A 24,555-nucleotide genomic window follows, 5' to 3' on the forward strand; every position below is an offset into this window, starting at 1 on the left:
GAATGCAGGGGCGGACAAGAGAGAGGGAGGAGAGGAGAGCAGGAGAGAGAGGGAGAGAGAGGGAGAGAGAGGGGAGAGCAGGAGAGAGCAGGGGAGAGAGGGAGAGAGAGGAGAGCAGGAGAGAGAGGGAGGAGAGCAGGAGAGAGAGGAAGGGAGAGGGGAGAGCAGGGGAGAGAGGGAGAGAGAGGGAGAGGGGGAACAAAACAACAGATAGAGAGAAAAAGAGTTAAAGGAGGGAGGGAAGCAGACAAGAAGGAGGAGAGGAAGAGAGAAAGAAGGGGAAGAGAGAAAAGAGGGGAAGAGAGAAAAGAGGGGAAGAGGAAAAACGGGACAGACCAGCTCTCTGAGGCACAGGGGCCACGCCACGCATCACGTCACACCACAGAGTCAACGGGGCAAAACTGCCAGCCCCACACACACACACACACACACACACACACACACACACACACACACAGCTGTCCTGTGCCACGTGTAGTATAACCACACATACAGTCAGATATACAATCACACAGTATAGACGAAGGCCAGACAAAATTGTAACACACACACACACACACACAGCTTGAGTATCCAGAAACTTCTACATCTAGATACATCAAAAGACTACATACACACAGACATTAACACACACACACACACACACACACACACACACACACACACACACACACACACACACACACACACACAATGACATTCACTCACAAGGCACATCATGAATACATCTACACTTTACAGACCATGACATATCCCAATATAGTGCAGTCATCCATCCATCCCTCCCTCCATCCATCCTTTCCTGTGATGCTCCCTCTCTCTCCCCCTCCCTCTCTCTTTCTCCCTATCTCTTTCTCCCCCTCTCCCTCTCTCCCTTTCTCCCCCTCTCTCTTTCTCCCCCTCTCCCTCTCCCCCTCTCTTTCTCCCTCTCTCCCTCTCCCCCTCTCAGTCTCTGCAGGTTCTCTGGGCGCTGCGCTGGGCAGAAGCAGAAGCCGAGCCCACATCCAGGGATCCGGTCCAGACCCACGAGCGCTGGGAGCCACCACAGGCCTCGGCGAGGTTTGGAGCGGGCCAGCGCGGCTCCAGAACAGCCTTTAAAACTAACCGCAGCGCCGACCAGAGCCCCGGGCACAGCTGGGCTTTAGAAGCCCCGCATCCGCACCGGAGTCGCTTTGATCCGGCGCCGTGAAGGAGGCTGCCGGACGCGATGACATTCGCTGATAGGTTTTGGGTCAGATCGAGACTGGGCTCTGGGCTGGGCTCCCTGTGAAGCTGACCAGGAAGGGAGGCAGAGGAAGGGGTTTGACTGGACAGGAGGTCTCAGGTTGATGGCCAATGATAGCAGTCAAAACGTATCAGTCTTAATAATGATAAAAAAATAATAATATTAAAAAATGATTTCATTTAATATTTAATTATTTATTTAAGAAATTCAGTTTTACATCCATCTGATGGAACATGTTATGAAGGTGTTGGTGAAAAGGTAAGGATATGGAGGATGATCACCCATGGATCTTAGAAAAAGGCCCACTTTATACAGTTAGAGTTAGTGTGTCAGTGTGTGTGCTTGTGTATTCGACCCCCTCTCTCTCTCTCTCTCTCTCTCTCAATAGGCTACATCTCTTTATTCATGTCTCCCATTTCCTTCCTTCCTTCCTTAATCTATTCTTTTCTTGCCCTTTATTTCTCATCCCTCTCTCCATTAAGTTTGTTGTGCGATGATGAGAGTTGATTTGAATTTTCGCTTTTTTTTTTTGCTTCAGCCTGAAGGTCTGGCGATGTCGGAGGTGAACCCATGTGGGAAAAACGGGCGTTTTTCCAAGCGATGTGCCATGGTGTGTCCGGGGCAGTGTTCCGTCGCTGCCGTGACCTTTGCCGTCGGATTGTTACGTTTTCCCCTGGCTGTGTGCGCGTTCTGGGGGCCCTGGCGTGATTATGCCACGATAATGACTAAGACCCGAAGACGTGGCCAGGAAATATTCACCCCTCCCTCATCTCTCTCTCTCTCTCTCTCTCTCTCTCTCTCTCTCTCTCTCTCTCTCTCTCTCTCTCTCTCCTCTCTCTCTCTCTCTCTCTCTCTCTCTCTCTCTCTCTCTCTCTCTCTCTCTCTCTCTCTCTCTCTCTCTCTCTCTCTCTCTCTCGTCTCACTCCATCTCTCTCTCTCTCTCGTCTCACTCCATCTCTCTCTGTTTTGCATGCTCATTTGCAGAAAGGGTACATTTGCATGTGAAACACAAATTAAACCTCGTAATTGAATTGCCGTTTTCTCGCGCGTTGAGGGAGATTTTTGTGCATTTTTCTCCTCGCGTTGCCAAAAGCTCAACTGTGCTGAAACTTCGCCGCTCTCCGCTGCTCCTGTCTCTGCTCAGCAGGAGTTGATTAGGCGGGGGGGTGGGGGGGGCAGCACACAAGAGGCAGGGTGCAAGTTTTGGGATAGGGGGGGGGGGGGGGGGCAGCACACAAGAGGCAGGGTGCAAGTTTTGGGATGGGGGGGGGCAGCACACAAGAGGCAGGGTGCAAGTTTTGGGATGGGGGAGGGCAGCACACAAGAGGCAGGGTGCCAGGAGTCTCTGATTTGACTGGAGGGTCCCGGCGGACGGATCAGATGGCGGAGAGATACACACTCACAGATGTGGAGGGCATCACTATGGGAGAAGAACTGTATTCATATCCAGCACTAGAACATTCTCTTTCTGTCTCTCACCCATAAACACACACACACACACACACACACACACACACACACACAAACAAACACAAACACAAACACAAACACAGCATTGTATGTCTGAGCAGACATAAATATACACAATATTTACAGGAAACCCAAAATGTATCCTAGAAGCTTTCAGACAGCTGTCATGTGGTGGTGGTCCCTTTCCCCTTGGGGATTCTGGGTAATGTAGTTTGGGGGCCTGCTCTGGCTCATACCCATAGTACCCATAGAGAGTTTACTCTGGTGGTGTGTGGGCATGCATTCCAGCTGTCTGCCTGCCTGCCTGCCTGTCTGCCTGCTGCTAACCGGAGCCAGCAGCTAGTATGGCTTTGATTAGCTGCTCTCTCCACAAACACACTCTCACTCTCTCCCTCATACACACACACACTCTACCTCTGGCACACACTTTCTCTTCTTTACTCTCTCTCTCTCTCTCGCTCTCACACACACACACACACACACACACACAACTTTCTGGGCCTTAAGGGAGTTATGACAGGGTGACCTCCCAGGGTACGAGTGCTTCACCACACACATTAAAGGCGGGCCGATGACAGCACAGAAACTTTCATCCTCTGTGCTGAAAGGGCCCAACACAAACCAGGGGGAATCGCAGGAGGATTTAGGGTGCAAGTGTGTGTGCGTGTGCGTGTGCATGTGCGTGTGTGTGTGTGTGTGTGTGTGAATGTGTGTGTATGTGTGTGAATGTGTGTGAATGTGAGTGTGAATGTGTGTGTGAATGTGTGTGTGTGTGTGTGTGTGTGTGTGTGTGAGTGTGTGTGAATGTGAATGTGTGTGTGTGTGTGTGTGTGTGTACCTCACTGCGGCAGTGTGAATAACATACCGGTAAGTGGCTTTTGAAGTGGTGAAGCAACATAAATGCACACGCACATTTTCTATATGCAAAAGCCAGGTATTGTTGGAAACCTCAAGATAAGGGGAGAGAGAGAGAGGGAGAGGGAGAGGGGAGAGAGAGAGGGGAAAGAGAGAAAGAGAGAGAGAGGGAAAGAGAGAGAGAGGGGAAGAGAGAGGGGGGAGAGAGAAAGAGAGAGAGAGAGAAAGATGGTGCAGAGCAAACAGGCGGTCCCATCTGATCAGTCTTACTGGTTCTACCGGTGCCTCATCCTCTAACCACAAGAACAAGCAACACACCTCCGCGCACACACACGTGCACACGGACACGCACACACACACTCTCTCTCTCTCACATACACACACACACTCATCGGCTGACAGGTCTGGACATAGACACCAAAACAAACCAACCTCTAATTACTATGGCTGTGCCATACATAGGAACAGACAGGTCTCCCAATAGCACTTCCCTAAGGCGAAATCCCACTCTCTCTCTGTCTCTCTCTCTCTCTCACACACACGCGCACACACACACACACACACACACACACACACACACACACACAAACACACCTGTTCTTGAGAGTTTCTACATACTGACTCATAATCTGACACGACACATTTGACTGCCACTTACAAACAAACATAAACTGTGCACTTTTACTGTGTGTTGTTTTAGCACATACTCATAAGTGCACACGCACACACAGTTGTATTGTTTTGCTGTGTGCTGTGCATCCCTGCTGATATTGTTCTCCAGTGTGTCTCAGATGGCAACAAAGAACGGCACTTGAGAGCTTACAACAAGACTTGGTACTTCTCATGCTTCGCAACCTGTAATGACAAGGATCTGCAAAAAAAAAACCCCACGCATACACACACAAGTGGAACACATGCAAAACCATGCACCCAAATATCTGATCTTGCATCCTGATAGTATTGTCCATGGCTGGGAGTTTACGTGAGGCCAGAAATGAATGTCTCTACACTCACGGACACACACACACACACACACACACACAGTTGAATGAGGAGGCCCTCATAAGAAGTTAAATATAATCTCTTAGATACATCTAGCAAAGGATCTGCAGATGAGTTCTCCCTGTGAGGAAAGAGCAGCATCTACCCTGAAAGAGCTACACACACACACACACACACACACACACACACACACACACACACACACACACAGAACTCAGGTAAAACAGAATAGCCTAAGGCAGCAGGAGGACAGGTCTCTGACCACTAACAACAGACATCACCAATCAATCCCAGCTGGCAGTGAGAGCAGCTAAACTTCCTGTAGGAAACCATCCCAGCTGGCAGTGAGAGCAGCTAAACTTCCTGTAGGAAACCATCGATACCGCACTCAATGAAAATGTATCAACCCATCAGTCTGCAACTGTAAGAAATTAGAGTCACCTCTTGGTTCCAGCACACACACACAAACACACACACACAAACACACACGCTTCCCAGCAGGCCTTTCAATAATCTATTAGCAGGGAGGTGACAAGCACTGCTATTGGGGCTGAGAAAAAGTCTGGATATGTGGTATGCAGTTTTGTGGGTGAGTGTGTGAATGTGTGAATGCGTGTGTGTGTGTGTGTTTTAGAGAGAGAGAGATAAAGTTGCAAATACACATATATACACACACACAGGATGCTGGCAGAGGAAGTTATCTCCAGAGAGCCACTCAGCACCTTTGCAGCCTGATCCCCCGACAAACACACACACACACACTCTGACAGGAAGTATCAACTGCTCTCTCTCTCCCCTCCTCTCCAGGCCCAAACCTGACAACACCACATAGAGCTGAGCCAGCAGGTTAGCATCAGCTCTCTCTCTGCATCTCTATTGCTCTCTCCCCCTCTCTCTCTGCATCTCTATTGCTCTCTCTCTCTCTGCATCTCTATTGCTCTCTCTCTGCATCTCTATTGCTTGCTCTATTGCTTGCTCTCTCTCTCTGCATCTCTATTGCTCTCTCTCTCTCTCTCTCTCTCTCTTCTCCTCTTTCCATCTCTATTGCTCTCCCTATCTGTGCCCCCCTCTCTCTCTCCACAAACCCAAACAGTCGTCATGACTGTGGCAGGCAGAGACACTCCTGACCTTAGCATAGACAAAGGTGCCAGCACCCAGACACACTTCCCCACAGCTCAGATAGAGCTGTCACTTTCTCTCTCGCACACGCACACGCACACACACTTCCCTGCTCAACCTCAGCAAATTCTTCTGCTTGAATGACTTCTCTTTGGCATGTCTATGGGGCTAAGAAGTCATAGTGGGTTTTCCTGTAAGTCAGCCATTTTGGCTCTAGGAATACAGTTGCTGATGAACGACTGGACAGGAAATTGGAATCAGTGTAGCTCCAACACATCAGTTAGTCTTGGTTAGCGGGTACCAAATCATTTCATGGGCTGCGGACAGACCATCATTATTGCTGTTATTATTGTTTTTCATGGCTTTCATTCCCTCCCTTTCTCTCCTCTCTCTCAACCCCTCTCTCTCTCTCTTCCTCTCTTTCCTACAGACTTGCAGAGCGTGTGTATTCATTGCTCCCACCATCTCATCAAGTGCCCCTGGGCCAATCAGAGCATGCGTGTGTGATTGGGGCCTCAACGGTGACATTTGCCGTGATTGCTGGCAGCACAGCACAGCACAGCACAGCGCGGCGCGGCGCGGCGGGGCGCACCCCCACTCAGCCCTGCCATTTCCATTAGTGATGGTGCGCAGACCTGGAGCCCACCACTATGCTAACCGCTACCGTTAGCGCCACCGTCCCATTATAGCCCCACAGACGGCCCACTGTGATCTGACCTATTGTGTGCAGCCAAAAGTGTCAAATCATGTTGAAAATGTAAAAACAACTACACAGACACGTACACAGACAGACACACACACACACACACACACACACACAGACACACACCCACACACACACAAACACGTACACACACACACACACACAGCATGTGGGCACAGGAGAGGCAGCCGAGCCAGCCAGAATGACATTTATAATTCATATCATAAATTCCTTGAATTTCCCCTTGAGGATCAATAAAGTAATCTATCTATCTATCTATCTATCTATCTATCTATCTAATTCTGGGCTTGTACACACTTGATCTTCAGGCCCTTGGACAGGAGACGTCCAGTCAGCTCTGCAAATGGCCTTCCACGTTTCTTTGTTTGCTTTGTCTCTTTGCCAGAGAAGGTGGCAGCTGGGTGAAATGGGCATTTCCAGTCATGTGCTCTGTGTCTGGACGTAGAGGTGCGTCTGGACGTGAAGGCCACACGGAGGCATGAGTCCATTACCCATCCCCCACACCAAAGATCCTTTATCAACCGTCTCTGCCCACACCTTCAGACACGGCTCATACATAATAAAACAGCGCCGACTTCCCACTCCATGTTCACAGGGAGGGCCGGCAGCGGCCCCCGCTTGGTCAGCAGGAACACCTAGAGTGGAGAGTGCAGGAGCAAAACTCACCAGAGGACGCTAGGTGGATAGTGAGCTTTTAAGAAGAGGAGACAGATGCTGGAGCCAATTAATGTTTTTTGGACCCTTTTTTCTGACTTAATCTTTCTTTATCTCTCTTACGGTCTTGCGCTCTCTCTCTCTCTCTCTCTCTCTCTCTCTTTTTTACTGTGCTGGGAGAGGGAGGTTGCCACAGTCCCAATCCTCTGTGGTTCCAATCAAACAAAAACTCCCTCCTAATTCCTGGAAATCTTCATCAGAGTGGATTGTGATTTTGAAGCGCACATCTGTTTGGCTCTCGGCGGGCTTTGATTAAAGTTGGACTCATCCGGCACTCTCGCGCCATGCTGGCTTCACATCTCCTTCATGCTCACGTACAGCTTTTACTGACACAGCCTGGGCTAGCTGCACCCACACACACACGCACACACATACACGCACACACAGACACACGCACACACAGACACACAGACACGCACACACGCACACACACGCACACACACACACACACACACACACACACACGCACGTTTGTGAGTGCTTAAGACCATGGAGTGATACATACATACACAGGCCTCAAGATTTCTGCACATACATACAGTACACACACACGCACATACACATAGTCACACAGATATGAACCATACTAAACTAATCAGCTGTCTGTGGTCTCTCAGAAGTCATTGCCAAAGTCCTGGGTCTTCCTTCTTTCTCCCCCTCTTCTCCCCTTTCATTCCCCCGCTTACTTCACCCCCCCCCCCCTCCTCCTGCACCACAATTGTTCTCCCTCCTCTCTTGGCTTCAGCAGAATGGGTGGAGCTCACTTTTAAAAGAAAAAGCATCTTTTCCTCCCATCCTGACAGAGAGGCGGCGGAGTGCCATCTTTGATCTGCGAGAGGACAGGACAGACCAGGCTAACTCCCGTCACGGGCGGACGCCTGCGGACCAGCAGGACACTCAGCAGGGACACGCCGAGCAGCGGCCGTCTGAGCCAAGAGCTCCAGACCCCCGGCCTCCCCATCCCCCCTGTCCCCTGGGCCACAGAACCGGGGCAGTTAGGCCCACGCTGGGCCAACAGGACTGAGCATCTCTGCCAAGAGACAGAGGTCACATCCCTGCAGTTTGGGCTGCGGATCTTTTCAAACAAGGGGACGATTCTTTGGCCGACAGGACTAATAAATGCAGTCTGACCATAGACAGACACAGACACGCACGCACGCACGCACGCACGCACGCACGCACACGGCAAATAGAATCATCTGGAATGTGTATCTCCCCTGATCTGGTAGACAGAAACCAAGGATGTATTCCAACTAGGGCTGTCAAAATAACTGATTAATTTCGATTAATTAATTTGAGAAAAAATAACTGATTAAAAAAAATAGTGCAGATTAATCGATTCCGTATGACCTTTGACCCCGAGCCGTTCTAGTCAGTAACCATTAGACTGTAAAATGAAGGAGAGAGAAGAAAATGTGCTGCCTAGATCATTGATTGGAACATTTACAGTGTTGATAAAAATCAAGTGTTGATTAAAATAAAGTCCTCCGCAGCAAGTAATTTGCATATTACCGGAGTTCATCAACTCTAAAGTCGCACATCAATGCAAAGAAATAGTGTTGACATTGAGGGGAGTGTTAATTTATTTTCACTGTGTCCATTAGGTTATATCTGTGGCCTGAAATGCCTTGTATGTGAAAAAAAACTTCTTCCTGAAGCACTTTTGAATTTATTTCCTCAGCATATTAGGTCACATCATAGATTATTATGGCCATTATTTGAACATTGAAAATAATAATAAAAGAATTTTTGAAGTTTAATGTCACTAATGCTGATTATTCAATGATTCATTTGAATTTAAATATTTAAAATACTTTCACAGCAAAAATTATATATGCGATTAATTTAGATTAATTAATCACAGAGTATGTAATTAATTTGATTAATTTTTTTAATCGATTGACAGCCCTAATTCCAACATATAAAGGAACAAAAGCATGTTAAAGAAACGCATGGGCTGGCTGCATGATCTATATGGAAATAGGACAACAGATGCAGGAGTTTTATTTTGTTTAGTCACACAACCCCTCCTTAAATGACTGGGGCCCAGCCAGGAACCAGAGCAGCCATTAAATGCCTACGCTTTGTCTGGGCAGTTACATCTTCAATGCTCCCTTCAGAGAGCCTCCTCTTCCACAACACCCACCAAAGTAACAGCTAGATTAGGGAGCGTCTTAAAGTATTACCTGTGAAAAGAGGAGTACAGCTTGGGCTATTTGAAGAGGAGGTGATGGTGGAGAGGAGGGTAATCCAGGTGCACTTTTTACACCAACCCTTCAGTCTTTGTAGGGCCTCAGTCATGTGTGTTAGCCAAATCCCTCTTTAGCAGTTGGCTGCGTTGTGTAACCACCAATTTGTGTGTGTTTGTTTGTGTGAGCGTGTGTGTGTGAGCGTGCATGTTTGTGAGAGAGAGAGGGAGAGAGAGAAAGAGGAGGAATTAGATTATTGGCGGAACCTCACCAAACCAGTCCCACCACTGTAGTCAAAATAAAAAAAAAAGTGCTGCCAATATGCTTGCCAAGGGAAGATCCCTGATTAAACCTGCCCCCACAAAGACTACTGCCAGCGGATCAGCTCCAGACTCCAGCAGGTAAACTGGAGTGTGAGTGTGTGTGTGTGTGTGTGTGTTGGGGGGGTAGGTGTTAGAGGTTGGGTGGACAAACACTCTTGGACCCCTAACTGAATGGGAACAAAAGGGCCGCGTCAGTCACCACAATCTCCGTTTCGTGTGTGTGTGTGTGTGTGTGTGTGTGTGTGTGTGTGTGTGTGTGTGTGTGTGTGTGTGTGTTTGGGGGGGGGGGGGGGGGGGGTGCTGGCCCTGGACGATTTGCAACAGCTGACATACAGGGACAGGAACCCAGGAGGGCACTCACACAGATGGACGTTCTAAAGCAAGCTACCAGTCCAGTCCAGCAGCATTCCATTCGCACGGCGTGAGAGAGTAACTCCCAAGGACACAGAGAAGACAGATGAGAGCAGAGGAGAGCAGAGGAGAGGAGAGGAGGAGAGGAAGAGAGGAAGGGAGGAAGGGAGGAAGGGAAAAGGAGACGGAGGGGTAGGAGAGAAGGAATATAATCCAAATATGGAAGAGAAACAAGAGAAAGGAATACCAGTGGACTGAGGGCCGGGAGCAAGAGGATGAGGTGTGAAGACCGTAAGGCAGGGAGAGAGAGAATGCAGGAGGGAAGAGAGAAAGAGTGGGAAGGGGGGAGGAAGGAAGGTGTTCCACCAGAATTACTGGTATCCAATCCAACCCACACAACCGACACATTTCACACCTCATTTGATTGGCGTGCTGATGTAACAAAAGGCTTTAACTCATGAATCAGCTTGGAATCAAACGGCTGAGGGAGCTTTTCGGAAGCCAAAGCGGTTGGCTAGACACAGTTTCCAGTGGCCATATGGGCCGATCGTTTGGATATCTGCAACGTACTAGGGGCAACGTCCATGAAAGATTAAAACAAATCCACTTCATCTTCTCAAAAGGGCCCTGAGTGAAATGAAAAGCCCAAACCTCTGACCCGACTCCTTTTCAATCACCTGGTACGTCCCCATCCACAGTGTCCAAGCCTGGCTATGGATTAATCCATTCAGATATGAAGGGGGGTTTGGGGGGGGGGGGCAGGGCACGGGGTCAGCCTGAAGCACAACTGGTGCTCTAATGTTAGAGGTGTGGGCTCTAAAGCTCGTCCCCCTCCCCCTCTACGCAGGTCACTCCACTGGGCCATGTGGCAGATAGACCACTTCACAGGTCAAGCTTAAACTGTCATCGTCCTTTAAGCAACCTCAGGAGGCCCAAAGGAGGAGCAGACTGACCATAATATCTGCCATAATGTCCCACTGTGCATGGAAAATGGTTAAAAAATGTAAGAAGAGAAATTGGCCACGTTTCTAATAGGTTTGACATACTCTCCAAACCAGTTCCAGCCTTTCTTAAGCTTCAAAAGATGTCAGAGGGAATATATGCCCCATTTAAAGGCAAGGGTCACTTGATGACAAATGTTAAATAATAGCAGAGCTTTCCAATATCAATGAAAGTCTGTCTCTGGTCATGCCCCAACCGTTTTAAAGGAACCACTAACTGGATTTTTTGTGGTGAATAAAACATTAAACGTCTTGTGCGAGGCCATGTCAGAAACATTTCATGGAATTATAATGTCTAGTGACCATTGTAATGGCTAGATTATCCTTGATGAAAGAAGGAGCCTTTCAATCTGAACTTAATCACACAGAGTCACATATACTACCTCACACATGCTTAACCAAACACACACACACACACACACACACACACCCTTCCCCCAGGGCAGTCTCCCAAAGCTGGTGTCACGAGAGTTCCCGCGTTGTCTGGCCCTGGGGGTATTATTCCCCCAGCAGCCCCGCTCCGACTACCCAGGGGGCCGTGGGGGTGCGGGGGAGGGGCGAGGAGGGGAGGGTGGCCTCACCGAGCCCAGGCAGCGGAACTCCTGCTGCTCCGAAGCCAAGCTCTGCTAAAGGAATTAGCCCGCTAACGTTCAGCGTGTCACAAGCCCCCCTCCGCCTCAATCGGCTAACTCAAAACCCAGAGCAGCACAGTGCAGGAGCGAGGAGGAGAGACATGCCCCAGAGCAGGAGTGAGGAGGAGACACATGCCCCAGAGCAGGAGCGAGGGGGAGACACATGTCCCAGAGCAGGAGTGAGGAGGAGACACATGCCCCAGAGCAGGAGCGAGGGGGAGACACATGTCCCAGAGCAGGAGCGAGGAGGAGACACATGCCCCAGTGCAGGAGCGAGAGGGAGACATGCCCCGGCGTCCCCAGCTACTCGCACAAGAGACACACTGACCAGTGAGGCGCAGACAGACAGACAGAGAGAGACTGAAATAGAACTCTGCCGAGGGGGGGGGGGGTAAATTCCACGCCTTTCAGAGCAGAAACAAACTCTTGAGGCATCCAAACACAACTCTAGCCTGAGCACACAGTGGAACTCTATAACCCACAGTGTGTAACCTGGAAGACAAACAGAGGCTTTGAGCTACGAGGAGAGGCGACATCAGGCTGGGCTGGGCTGGACTGGACTGGACTGGACTGGTGAAAGCATGAAATCTACATGAAATCGCCGGCGCTGCTGCTGAAAAAGGGGCTCATCTCCGAGCGCATGCCAGAGGTCGTGCCGCACCAAACGGCGCCTCATTCCGCTACACAATGGAGGAGAGCTGCACAGTGCTCATCAATGCTGACTCTCTAGCCTTTTCACTCCCACAAAGGAGCATGGACAAAAGAGACTTCAGCAACGGGGGGGGGGGGGGTAGAGAGAGAGAAAAATGAAGGGAGAGAGAAAAAGAGTGAGAGAGCTGGAGAGCAAGAGAGAGAGAGAGAGAAAGAGAGAGAGATAAAATGAAGGGAGTGAGAGTTAAGCTAGCTTGTATTTGTATTTTCTTTAATTATTATTATTATTCCTGTGAACGCTTTGGCATCATATGGTTTGTTGTGCCAATAAAGCATATTTGAATTTGAATTTATTTGAATTTGAGAGAGAGAGAGAGAGAGAGAGAGAGAGAGAGAGAGAGGATGATAGCTGGAAACAGAATAAGGAGGGGGATGTGGAGTGTGCACCACTCTGGGTCAGAGGGTCACACCGCTGGAAGCGGCAGCATTCCACACGAGCCACACAGCACCGCTCAACCCGCTAGCAGCCCTCACCCGCTAGCCGCCCTCACCCGACTCAAACAATAAGTGGATTCCACTGTCCACCCCCACCCCCTTTTGCTCTCACTCCCCCCACTCATCAACCTACGCTAATCACTTTAGCAAATAAAACTATTATGAGAGGGTGTCTTGGAGGGCTTGGCCTCTGCAGTCCTGATGCAAAGGCAAGTTAAACCCCTTTATGAAGCTCAGGGTCCTCCTCACGCCCACAGAGGCAAGAGCCACGACTAATCTAGCCTCGGCTTCACACAGACGGACCACAACGGGCCACAAAACATCTCTGGACGTAGCCAAGGCGTATCTCTACTGGATAACACCGCTAAAGGAAATTGGTCGGTATGTCTCTCACTGGATTCTATTGGTGTCATTCACACAAATGTGTTTAGCAAGCACTTGAAAGGAAAGAAACAAAGATGTTTTTTATCAGTGTGCCGGGTTCAAAAACAAATGTGTGTTCATGGAACAAACAGTTCGAGACATTTAGCGTCTCAACCGATAACAACAGGGATCAACTTGCCAAACAAGTTATCACCAAAGATTCTAGAACAGAGCTCTGCTCTAGAATCTTTGGTAATCAGTGACACCATCAGAGCTGCCGTTGAACCCAGCACAGACACCCTGCAGAGGGCTACAGCCGCTTGGAATGAGCGAAGATAGCGAGGAGATGTGGGCAGATTAGGCGGCACACTCCTGGGTCCGACTGGGCCAGGACAGGGCAGGGATGTGGAATGTGATTTGAGCAAGGCTGAGCGGGACTGATGCCAATCTCTGGACAATTGAGCTATCTATACAGATACAGGAAGGGTAGCTTTGATGAGGAAGTGAAAAAGCTGGTTCCAGTCACACACAAACAGCAATCTTGGAATTTTAGGGTTTTTTGCTCACCAAAATGTCACTACTTCCACTCTGTTTTGGAATTCCCATTTACAAATCATGTAAACACACACACAGCTCAATTTCAGATCTCAATTTGTCAAAGGCTTTCTATGAACAAGAACCTGTAGAGAGATGCAACACACACACACACACACACTCTACCCCAGGCCCAATGTCCACAAACAAGGCCAACATGCACACACTCAACCTCTAGCTATCCAGGATCAGCCAACAGCCTATGACCTTTGACCCTGCACAAACACACTCCACCCAACCCCTATTTCCCCCAAAGCGGTGTCAACCAATAACCGGTCAGTGGCGGGACGGCGCTAGCGTAAGCCTGACTTAGCGGCGAGCGTCCCCTCAGCACGACGGGCCGGTCCCTCTGTTAGTCTTATTTACAGACCTGAGCTGGAGCTGGTGAATTATTTAGGCCCTCAGTAAACACTGCAGGAGGGCCAGAACAGCTCAGGGCACAGAGAGAGAGACAGAGAGAGAGAGAGCGAGAGAGAGAGAGAGAGAGAGAGGGAGGGAGAGAGAGGGAGAGAGAGGGAGAGAGAGAGGGGAAGATAAATACAAAGAGAGCGGGAGGAAGAGAGAGATTAGAGACAGAGTGATAGAGAGAGGGAGGCAACAAAAAGAGGGAAATAAAGGGTAAGAGAGATAAAGAGAGAGAATGGCAGAGATAAGGACGATAGTGAGGTAGAGACAGATAGAGAGAGGAAGGGAGGGAGGGAGGGAGGGAATAAAAGTCATTCATGACGATGGCACTCAGGAGAGAGATGTGGCTAATCAGAGCAGAGAGGGTGTGATGGCCAGTAAACACACCGGCGCCTTTGATCCACAGCCCAGCCCAGTCCAGCCCAGCACAGGAGGGGAGGGGGCAGCAGGGGACAGCACAGCAACAACACACAGAGAAACACACGGAGAGATTCAGTGGGGTGTAGCGGTAAATGTGTCCATCATCAACTGCGTCAGAAGCAAAACAGAAACTAAACACGCAAACTGACTCAATGCATGTTCTCATACACACACACACACACACACACACAAATCTGCATCCAACATCCTCGGTTGCATGACCTAAAAAAATAAACCACATGTGTGCCCACACACACACGGTAAAATGCTGTGCACAGTGTGCTGCCAACCACCACTCGTTCCATCACTCTGTCGCTCTTTCCTTCTCCTTCACATCCTCACTCTCTCTCATTAAAAACTCAAATATGCCTGCAGCTCCAGACAGACTCCTGTGAGAGTGGTAAACAACAGCAGCTTCGCTAAATCTACAGGAAAGACTCAGGCCCACGCCACACCACCTTCCTGCCAAGCATTTATGGACAAGTGCCGCTGATGCCTTGTCCACTGCGTGTGTGTGTGTGTGTGTGTGTGTGTGTGTGCATGTGTGTGACGTGCTACATGTGAGTGAGTGAGTGTGAGTGTGAGTGTGAGTGTGTGTGTGTTTGTCCAAGGTGAAAGCATCTTTCACACTTCTAAAAAAACTGCTGCTTGTGCTGCCAAGGTGAAAGACACTGAAGTGGATGTTCTAGCAATCTGCGCAAGATGACAGAAGAAAGAGAGGGAGAGATAGCATAGGAAATGCCAGCTGTCTGCAAAGAGGCACAATGCCAGTCTGATCCAGGTGCAGGAGTTGTCTTACACTAACACACACACACACACACACACACACACACACACACACACACACACACACACACACACACACACACACACACACACACACACACACTTGTGTTGAAGGTAACATTGAGTGTAGGCTTCCTGATCGATGCAGGCCTGCTTGCTCGGGGCACGGGAGAGGCTAGAGGAGGGTGCAGCAGACAAGGCTGCCAAAGATGCTTACCAGTGCTGGCCTCACTGTTCATCACACTCACAAAATAGACCTGCAGAAAAGGCAACCATCAGATGAACCATCAGAGGAAATGAAACCTGTGCCTCAGAGACCCACATACAGAGACATAATGCGTACATAGATGCACAGTCACACATCAAGTCAACATACATACACACACACACACACACACACACTTATTGTCAGTTTGCACGCATTGTTCGGGTACGTCCTCTTCACAAAAGAGTGGGACTACTTCACAAATGAGTGTGTGAACAGCCCCAAAAGCTCACCCACACAGAGTGGGCCAGGAGGCCTGCAGAACTCCTCACCACGCCACCCAGCACCACGAGAGCCACTTCAGAACACACACACACACACACACACACACACACACACACACACACACACACACACACACACACACACACACAATCCGTGACTCTCATCCAAGTGCCTCAGAACACACACACAGAGAGAAACAGACACAGACACACACACATAATCTTGCAGAGGGTTGCAAGAACTGGGGACTCGTCCAAAACAACTTCCTCCACTCCACCTCGAGTGCACCTGATCTCCCCCCCAACACTCGACCCCTCCTCCCCTCAAAACACTGACATGGAGAAGAGCCAATCGCCAACCCCCTCCGGTAAGAGCTGACAGTGGGGGCTCTACTTAATCAGAGTTTAGTACCAAAACCTGGGGTGAGGTTGTATACACAGCGAGATGACTCACCGAGGCCCAACGGTTTTCTGTCAGTGCGTTCGCCCTGTGCCCGTCATGTTTGTTTAGTCATGCCCGGGCACACACACCGCCTGGCACCCGCGGTGCGGCATACACCTGAGTGAACGCGGCTGGCACAGGAGCGGGATGGACACAGCGCCACGACTATACCACCAACACCTTCGTACCACCTGAGGACCAACCCAGCCCCACATGGTCACACAAATGGCTCCTGGGTGTGGGTGTGCCACATCCTGTCACCGTACGGCTCTCACAACTGTAAGCCGATGGGACCTGTGCCCAAGAATATATTGGTATTTCATAATATATATATTATGAAATATATAAACATAGTTTTGTCTATACTGTCTACATTGTCCATCTCTACTCCTGGGGTTTCCCAACTAGGAGAACACTTGTTAAAGTGCCATTTGAAACCAATGACGTAAAGCTGAGAGTTGAATGAGTTTCATGAAAAACAGATTTAAAAAGGAACGCAGTAACAGAGGGTTCTAGGTAGGGACCTTAGAAAAGTAAAAAGCCTTTGCCCATCAGATTTGGTAAAATAAAGCTTACCTCCTGTGAAAAAGTGCTTTGACACTGGAATGGGAATGTCAAGAATGGGAGATTCATCTCTAATTTTTAAGAAACAAAAGAACATTGTCATCGCGCACGGCATTGCACCAAGGTTACTTTTCTATTCCCATTTTCTCCTGAGATTTTGTGGTGATAGGGAAAGTGTTAGGCCGGAGATATTTTATTCCTTCTGTACTCTTCATGTGGGTTGCCCTTTAAAGTGCCTGCTTCAAAACGGCACATTCTCAAAGGCAGCTGTCACTTCGACAGGCAGCGAGAGAGAGAGAGAGAGGGAGAGGGAGGGAAGGGAGGGGGGTTTGGAAGGGGCCTTTGAAGAATGGTTAAAAGTATAGTAGATAAAAATAAAACTAGAAAAGGCAGGAGATTAATTATACATTACAGCCGGGCAGAGACAGTCACAGGGCCAGAGTAGAAAGCTCCATCCTGTTGTCTGAAGTAACGGGCAGACTGGGGGCCAACACATACAGTTCCACTCCAACTCTCTTCACCTCTCTCTCCCACTCCCTGTCTATCTCTCTCGCCCCCTCTTAATTCCTGTCCTTAAGGCTGGTATTTTAAGCACAGCTGCCATTTCTCTTCATTTTTTTGGTTGTTGTGGCAGCGGCGGCACCTGGGCTGTTTTTGTCCTCTTGCGTAACCTCCGGCCTGGATGGCCGTCTAGAGGATGGCAGGTACACAGCATTGGACAGGCCCGCGTTTTCCCAACCCAGCTGTACTGTGACTCTACCTGAGGCTGCGGAGGTGTGTGTGTGTATAGGACTGGAGATGGAGATGGCTTAGCTTTCTCTCTCTCTGACAGCATAAAGAGATATGTGGCATGTTTGCATGTGAGCAGATACTAATGTGTTTCTGCAAGAGATTGCTTGTTATTTTGCCTGCAAGATAGCTCTCTGTAAGTCCATGCCTGAAAATGTGTTAGTGTCTTGGTGGGTGTGCTTTTCCACATTCATTTCTGTGTGTGTGTGTGTGTGACCTGCCTTCCAACAGGCTGATAGGGCCTTGGGCAGTGTTTAGATTAGAACAGGGCCCCTCGGTCACGGCAACATCCCCTCCTTCACTCCAGCCTGTTTCATTCTGTTCTGTTCTGTTCTGTTCTGTTCTGTTGCAGTGTCGAGTTGTGCTTTGCCTCAGGACTACAGGTAGTTTCAGAGAGAGAGAACGGACAGAGAACAGACTGCAAAAGACAGAACTTGCAGAGTGTGAGTCTAGGGAGAGTGTGAGTCAAGTGACGAGAGAGAGAGAGAGAGAGAGAGACAGAGAGAGAGAGAGAGAGAGAGAGAGAGACAGAGAGAGAGAGAAACGGATAAGAAAACCAAAGCAAGGTGAAAAAGTGTGGTGGTACGCAGCCGTGTGTGTGTGTGAGTCATCATGAGGCGTGGCGGAGCTCTTCGTAGCAGCGCTCGGCACTCCAGTGGCCTTAATCTTTTTGTCTTTGGAAAGTCCAGAGTTCACTTCAGATACTATTCCTCGGATCTCAGGGAAGAGTGAGTCCCTTGTGTTGTGCTTACGTATGCCACTGTGGAAAGTAGAGCAGGAACGGTGCCAAGGAGTGCAACATCCAACCGTGACTATGCAGAGATCAGAGGCCAATGAGACACACATATACACACAGCTGCACACACACACAGCAGATTAAAAGACACATGCTTGCACACACGGGGGCAGAGGCACGCAGCACTACAAGCTGAAAGGCAAAGGGGCACAGGCAAACACACATATGCTCAAACACTCAAACACACACACACACACACACACACACCTACAGATGGAGAAAGCAAGCACAAAGGCACGCACACAGAAATAGCGGCAGAGAATGAGATTATTAATAGAAGTCAAACAGAGGGTGAAGCGCAGGCATGGTATGTGGCAATTATGAGCTCTCAAGCAGCATGTGGTGCTGAGAGGAGAGGCTTTCTAGTGTGTGTGTGTGTGTGTGTGTGTGTGTGTGTGATCTATATAGTACAGAGACAGAAACCGAAGAGAAATCACAGGACGCGGGGGTGTGGAAGTTTGCAGAAGAGCGAGAGAGAGTCAGATACCACAGAAATACTGCCAGTATGGTTTAAAGCAGCTGTCACTCAAAAAATATGTTATAGCAAGATCTACCTCTCAACCAGTCTTAATGAGTCACGTTAACATACTAAGTGCAGAAGGAAAAATTCAATGTCTACTAATGGTAACCCATGAGTACTTCATGTCTCCAGTGGAAAATTAGGACTTAGTATTGCTCTAACATTACAATGTGTTTGGTAATAACAATCTCATAGGATGCCACTAAAGACTCCTCAACATAGTCAGAATACATCTCCAGCCAGTACAACCAATTTAGAATGGCTGGTTGGAGGGCAAAAATGAACAGAGTTAAAAATTCAGCTCTGTATAAAATATGAATAATAACACAAACATCGCTTAAATTTCGGACCAAATTATTCCCGCTCACACACCCTCATCTAAAAAGAGACAAACAAAGGCCTAATCTACTCCCTTTGTGGCCAATTTAGTGCTATACCCATATCTCTGCTTCTGTAATTGTCTCCCACTTGTGCAATTTATTTCCAATCATTTTGTTGCCGAGATAAATTATTTCAGTCCGAAGCTAATCTTGCGCTCTCAGTGGTCATTAGCTATCGCCTGGCCTCAGCTCTGAAAAAAATGTCCTTCCGCAACACCGTGGCGAGTTTTGAGCCATTAGAGCTTGTGGCATATGCACCGGGTTTCACACAGATGTGCTCGGCTAAAAACAACACGGACGGACTCGGAGTGAGGCAGAGCGCCTGTCAGTTTAAATTCCAAACTTTACACATCACAGGCAAACCCTGCCGGCAGAGCACACTCAAACCGACTAGACCAAATGCGGATGGAGGAATATAGGCAATAGAAACAACAGCACACATGGCTGGTGCGTTTTTTAACACAAGCACAGTTGGTGGTTTATTAGCCTATACTCTTGGTCACATCGATATAAATGTGTGTTGCTGATCTAATAGCGTATTCTAATTAAGATGTTATTGAAATAGCCTACTTTAACTCGCCCAAAAATAAAGGTTTTTGCAACAGGCATAGCCTACGGCAAGAATTTTGTTGTACTAAATAATGACAACCGAGTCAAATACTCTACAAATATATTTTAAGCAGTGGGGTTAACTTGAGAAGAGAAATGCCGTGAGGGCAATGTCATGACGTGACCATTTAATTCCTAACAAGAATGTCACAGTAGGGGCTTTTCATTTACTTGGTAACACAACGACAGAGATTGATAGACGCCAAGTAGACTTAAATCGCCCCTCCAACTGTAAATTAGGCAGAGATTTATTTGCAACGTTGTATCCCTCTAGATCAACATTGTATCGGCGTGCGACAGAGTTTACAGTTCACGCACACCTCGGCGATTCGCCAGGGAAGACGGATATCCAGAATCAACCTTTCGTGTCGGGTCTGTGTTTGACGCTAGATTCCCAGCAGTCGCAGGGACTCTCACCTCCTCCTTAACAAACAATTAAATCATGCATGGACACACACATTTACCATTTACATCTGAATGTCCGTCATGCTCCTAACCGTCACACAGTGGCGATAATGGATGCACTGGCCAGCCTGAATGGGTGTCTGCTATGTCGAATCAAATCCTTTTTCAACGGTTCGCATTAAGAATCCAATGGCTACATTTGATCACTATAAATACAGCAAATTGTGGGTTTGTGTTACACGTTGGAAGATCAATACACAATGATTGAACGAAGTATATTAACAATCAATCTTAAATTGACTATTAGAAATACTGCACTAATCCGCAAACCCGTGCGTAATTCTTACAGCCACTGTGTAGTCTGTAAGCGCCTCTCAAAATGAGTTGTTGCTTTATTTTATTAAATGAGAGACGATTAACACACCCACGGGAAGATTCCTAGCCTCTTGAATAGGTGGCTCCACACTAAGGCATTCCAATCACAGGCTGACATGGTCAGAGCTATGAAAAAGGGCTAATTTCTTGGCTGATTGACTTCACATAATTTACACCAAATACCGAGGCTAGGCCTACAACTTACCATTTTTTAAAATGCAAATGCCAGTCGATTTTTTTACATACACGATCGAAGTCCCAAGAGAAATGCCTTAACCTATTTCTTCCCAGTCAGTTTGGAAGCTTGACGCATGGAGAGGGACAAGACACGGCTCTCAGAAAACATATGCTTCTGAGACAAGCTCGGTTATCTATAGTAAGACCCTGAGACAAATGCCTTCTCCAACAGCAGAAATGCATTGGATTCCACGGTTGATCCTCGCCCATCCGAGAACTGTTAGAGCTTTTTTCTGCCTCTCTCTCTCTCTCACTCTGCCTTAAATGATTCAGGATGTCAGCATCCAGAAATCCGCGTTTCCTTCTCTAACAGACTATTCCAGATGTACTGTTGGAGTGCTCATTTAATTGAAGACAGTTTAAACATAGCTCTTGTGTAACAAGAGTGTTAATTGCAAGTCGACCAATGTGAGCATAAACCCGAAACTTGTAGAAGAAATATACAGCAGAATATTAGCTACAGTTGCTATGCCCATGTCAAGATACCGTGCAACAATCTCTCTAAATAAATGACGAGTAGATAGCCTTATAGCTCATACGCCAACCACTCACTCGCTTGCTGTGAGTGAGCTCACATTCCAGTCTCTCAGTGCGAACAAGGGACGCAAAAGAGGCGGCGTAAAGGGGAATAGCTATAACCAGTTTTCTACTGGTTTCCCAGCAGACGAAGTCTTCCAGAGGAGAACATACCATGTTTTTTTAAAGCCTATCTACCATCCCGTTTGGTGCAACAAATGACTTCAAGAGCACCACTCTATATAGATAGCCCATTCGTTTTACACACAAACAAATTATTAACGAAATCAGAAAACCTAAGCTTATGTTGACGTTACGTTTCAGAAACAACTTAAGTGAGTCAAACACCGACGTAAGAGAATGCTTAGAGAAGGCAAGAAAACAACCGATTCCCAAACTCACGGTGCGAGAAGGCAACAGCCTCTGATACCAGCAAATAAATGTCTCAAATCTCTCGTTTTGAAAGTTGAAAAATGATGTGGCTCTATCTATCGCGTGGCTTAACTTACCAGTTCAAGTGATCTTTGGTTTAGATATCCATGCCATGGTTAAATTCCAAAACTTGCCAACATATCCACTCCCGTGTGAGGGTGTGCGTGATAGTTCGGTACGGAGGTTTCCCGGTGTGTGTATGTGTGTATGAGTCTAGTGTGGAATGCAGCGCTGGCGTCCGACGTGAAGCCCTAGCCTCGATCTGAGTCTTGCAGGGGCTGCGCTGGAAATCAGAAGAATGCAGTACGTTGTATAACCAACAGAGGGAGACAGTCTGACAAATCACTGTGGGAAACACTGGTAAATACATGCGGTTTTGTCTGGGAAGTTTTTTCCTGTGAGCTAACCATCCATCTGCGTTGAACACATAACACACCAATATAGACATATGCATATAAGATACATTTTGTTTACAGAATATCGTCACATATCCTAATCCTGTGTTTTAGCAGGCAAAAGAGCAAATAAGTGGATTAAGACCAGTTGACTGAGTGGAGGCACACATTAAATTGTCCATATGCTATAAGGGGTGCTCCAAAAGTGGAAAGTAGGCTACATATTACCTTCCTTAACAGAGTGCTGGGCTGCAGCTCATACCCAGAATAGCTCACATCTACAGACATCGACCTAAATCTCCAGTTGCATCTCAAGGATATGCTGTCATGTACTGACAGAGTCATGTCATGACAGAGGTGAAAAAGACATAGAAATGATTCCAGATTTTGCTATACATGTTCCCATGGCAAAAAAGAGTGCCAGCTCATCACGATATTCCTGGTCACACATGTGTTTTCACCTGCTTTGTGGATAGGATGACACGTTGGAAGATGAAAGATAACCCCTCCCAATCCAATGAATCATTAAATAGTGATTCCTGTTGACCTTGCCCTCTAAGGACCAATCAAACAATGCCAGGAAAAGCTCCTTATACTATTATGGGACCCTGAGGAAACCAAGCACCAGTGCCCAGTGCCTTCCTAAAGCATGTGTGTGTGTGTGGCTACCACAGAGGCATTCATAGACCTCCACCCACACTGACCACTTAGACCCGTTTCCACCGCAGGAACACTGGGGTAGTTTCACACTTTTGTGTATGTTTCCACTGCAGCATCTGCCACTGTAGTATCTCTTTCAGGAACCTTAAAGGGCAAAAAAGCCACTGCACTTCTGAGCAGCAGTGGTGGTTGATGTCTATCTTGATTTAAGCAAAGCTGTGGAGTGGAACTTTTAGGCCACTCACACATGGTTCCACCTATGGGTGAAGTAAGTAACTGCTCTGATCCTCTTGGATGACTTCCTCCACACTCTCTGGAGGCCCCCAGTAAAGTTATCCACCAGCTGAGCTGAAACGTTATGTGATATTCTTTCATAGGGCCCAACATTTGTAGTGGCACTGTTATATTTTAGAGAAGACAATGGACAAGAGAATTGTGAATGGGAACTCACTTTATTTTCAAAGTCAAACATAGCAGACCAAAACAGCTGCATATTAAACACAGTCAAGCGTCACCTAACAGTCACAGATTGGTTCATCCTGAATGGACATAACAGACACCTCTGTTCCCTGTTTCTCAAAACAATGACTTGTCGGGGAATTCATGAGGAAAATTGCAGGCCTTGATGACACTGACAATTGTCACCAAAGTCCAATAAATTCCAAGGGCTCAGAACTGACAGATGTCCTTCACAGAACATAATGACCAACATAACTGTTATTGTTTGTGTGTGTGTGTGTGTGTGTGTGTGTTGGGGGGGGGCATACCTCTTTGTCTCTCAAAATGGCCTTACCTGGGAGTTCATGCAGCACAGTGCAGGCTTTGTTGGCTCTGATATACAGTATTGTCAAATGAGGAAGGTAAGTAATCTCGTCGCCAAACTCTAATACGTCAACAGCACATAAACACGCCGCATACCTCTGTGATAAAACAATTGATGCAAACATAAGACATCCTGAAAAAATAATGAGTTTTCAAAACAGAAAAAAATGCTTCTATATTCAGCTATATTAAAATTAGCATGCTGTTTTGCAAACAAACCCTTACGACAAGACACATGTGATCGCACATGGCTTTTATCTCCTGCAAATCCAGCCTCTCTCTCTCTGTCTTTCTTTTCCCTCTAAGAGCTACTGCCATCTCCGTCGTGATGCATTGGGACAGCATACAAAGGACGGCACTTGGTCTGAAAGCACAGGGAATAATTCAGCGCTGACTGTGGCTTCATGCGGGGGGCGTGCTTCGCTCCTGCTTGTTTATGGTCATACAGTATTGATGCGGAGGAGCTCGTGAGAGAGGAACACACTCATACTCCAACTCAGACCAGAGAGAGGGTGGAGTCGGATGGTGTCGGATTGACCAGGGGCTTCAGAGGACCCTTGCCTTCTGGTGAACGGGGAACAGACTTGGCATTACACAGGAGCTGGACAATAAGGGGCGCGTAGAGAGAAGGCTCTCCTATGTACAACGTGTGCACAAGACATGTATAGATAGCCATTTCATGACCAACTTTTCAGATTTACACACAAACATAAACATAATGCACGCAAACATGTATATATTATGCACACAGACACACACACACACACACACACACACACACACAAACACACACACACACACACAC

General features: G+C 47.8%; 1 protein-coding gene across 1 annotated transcript in view; it reads right to left on the reverse strand.

Moving 5' to 3' along the window:
* The window catches only part of LOC121707554 (plexin-A1-like), a 46,843-nt gene extending 24,764 nt beyond the window's left edge, over positions 1–22,079 (reverse strand). The window contains exon 1 of the mRNA XM_042090206.1: positions 21,951–22,079. The gene's annotated coding sequence lies outside the window, so the exon portion shown is untranslated. The remainder of the gene's footprint in view (positions 1–21,950) is intronic.
* Positions 22,080–24,555: the final 2,476 nt, after the last annotated feature.

Source organism: Alosa sapidissima, chromosome 4, assembly GCF_018492685.1.
Source record: "Alosa sapidissima isolate fAloSap1 chromosome 4, fAloSap1.pri, whole genome shotgun sequence".
Taxonomy (NCBI): Eukaryota; Metazoa; Chordata; class Actinopteri; order Clupeiformes; family Clupeidae; genus Alosa; species Alosa sapidissima.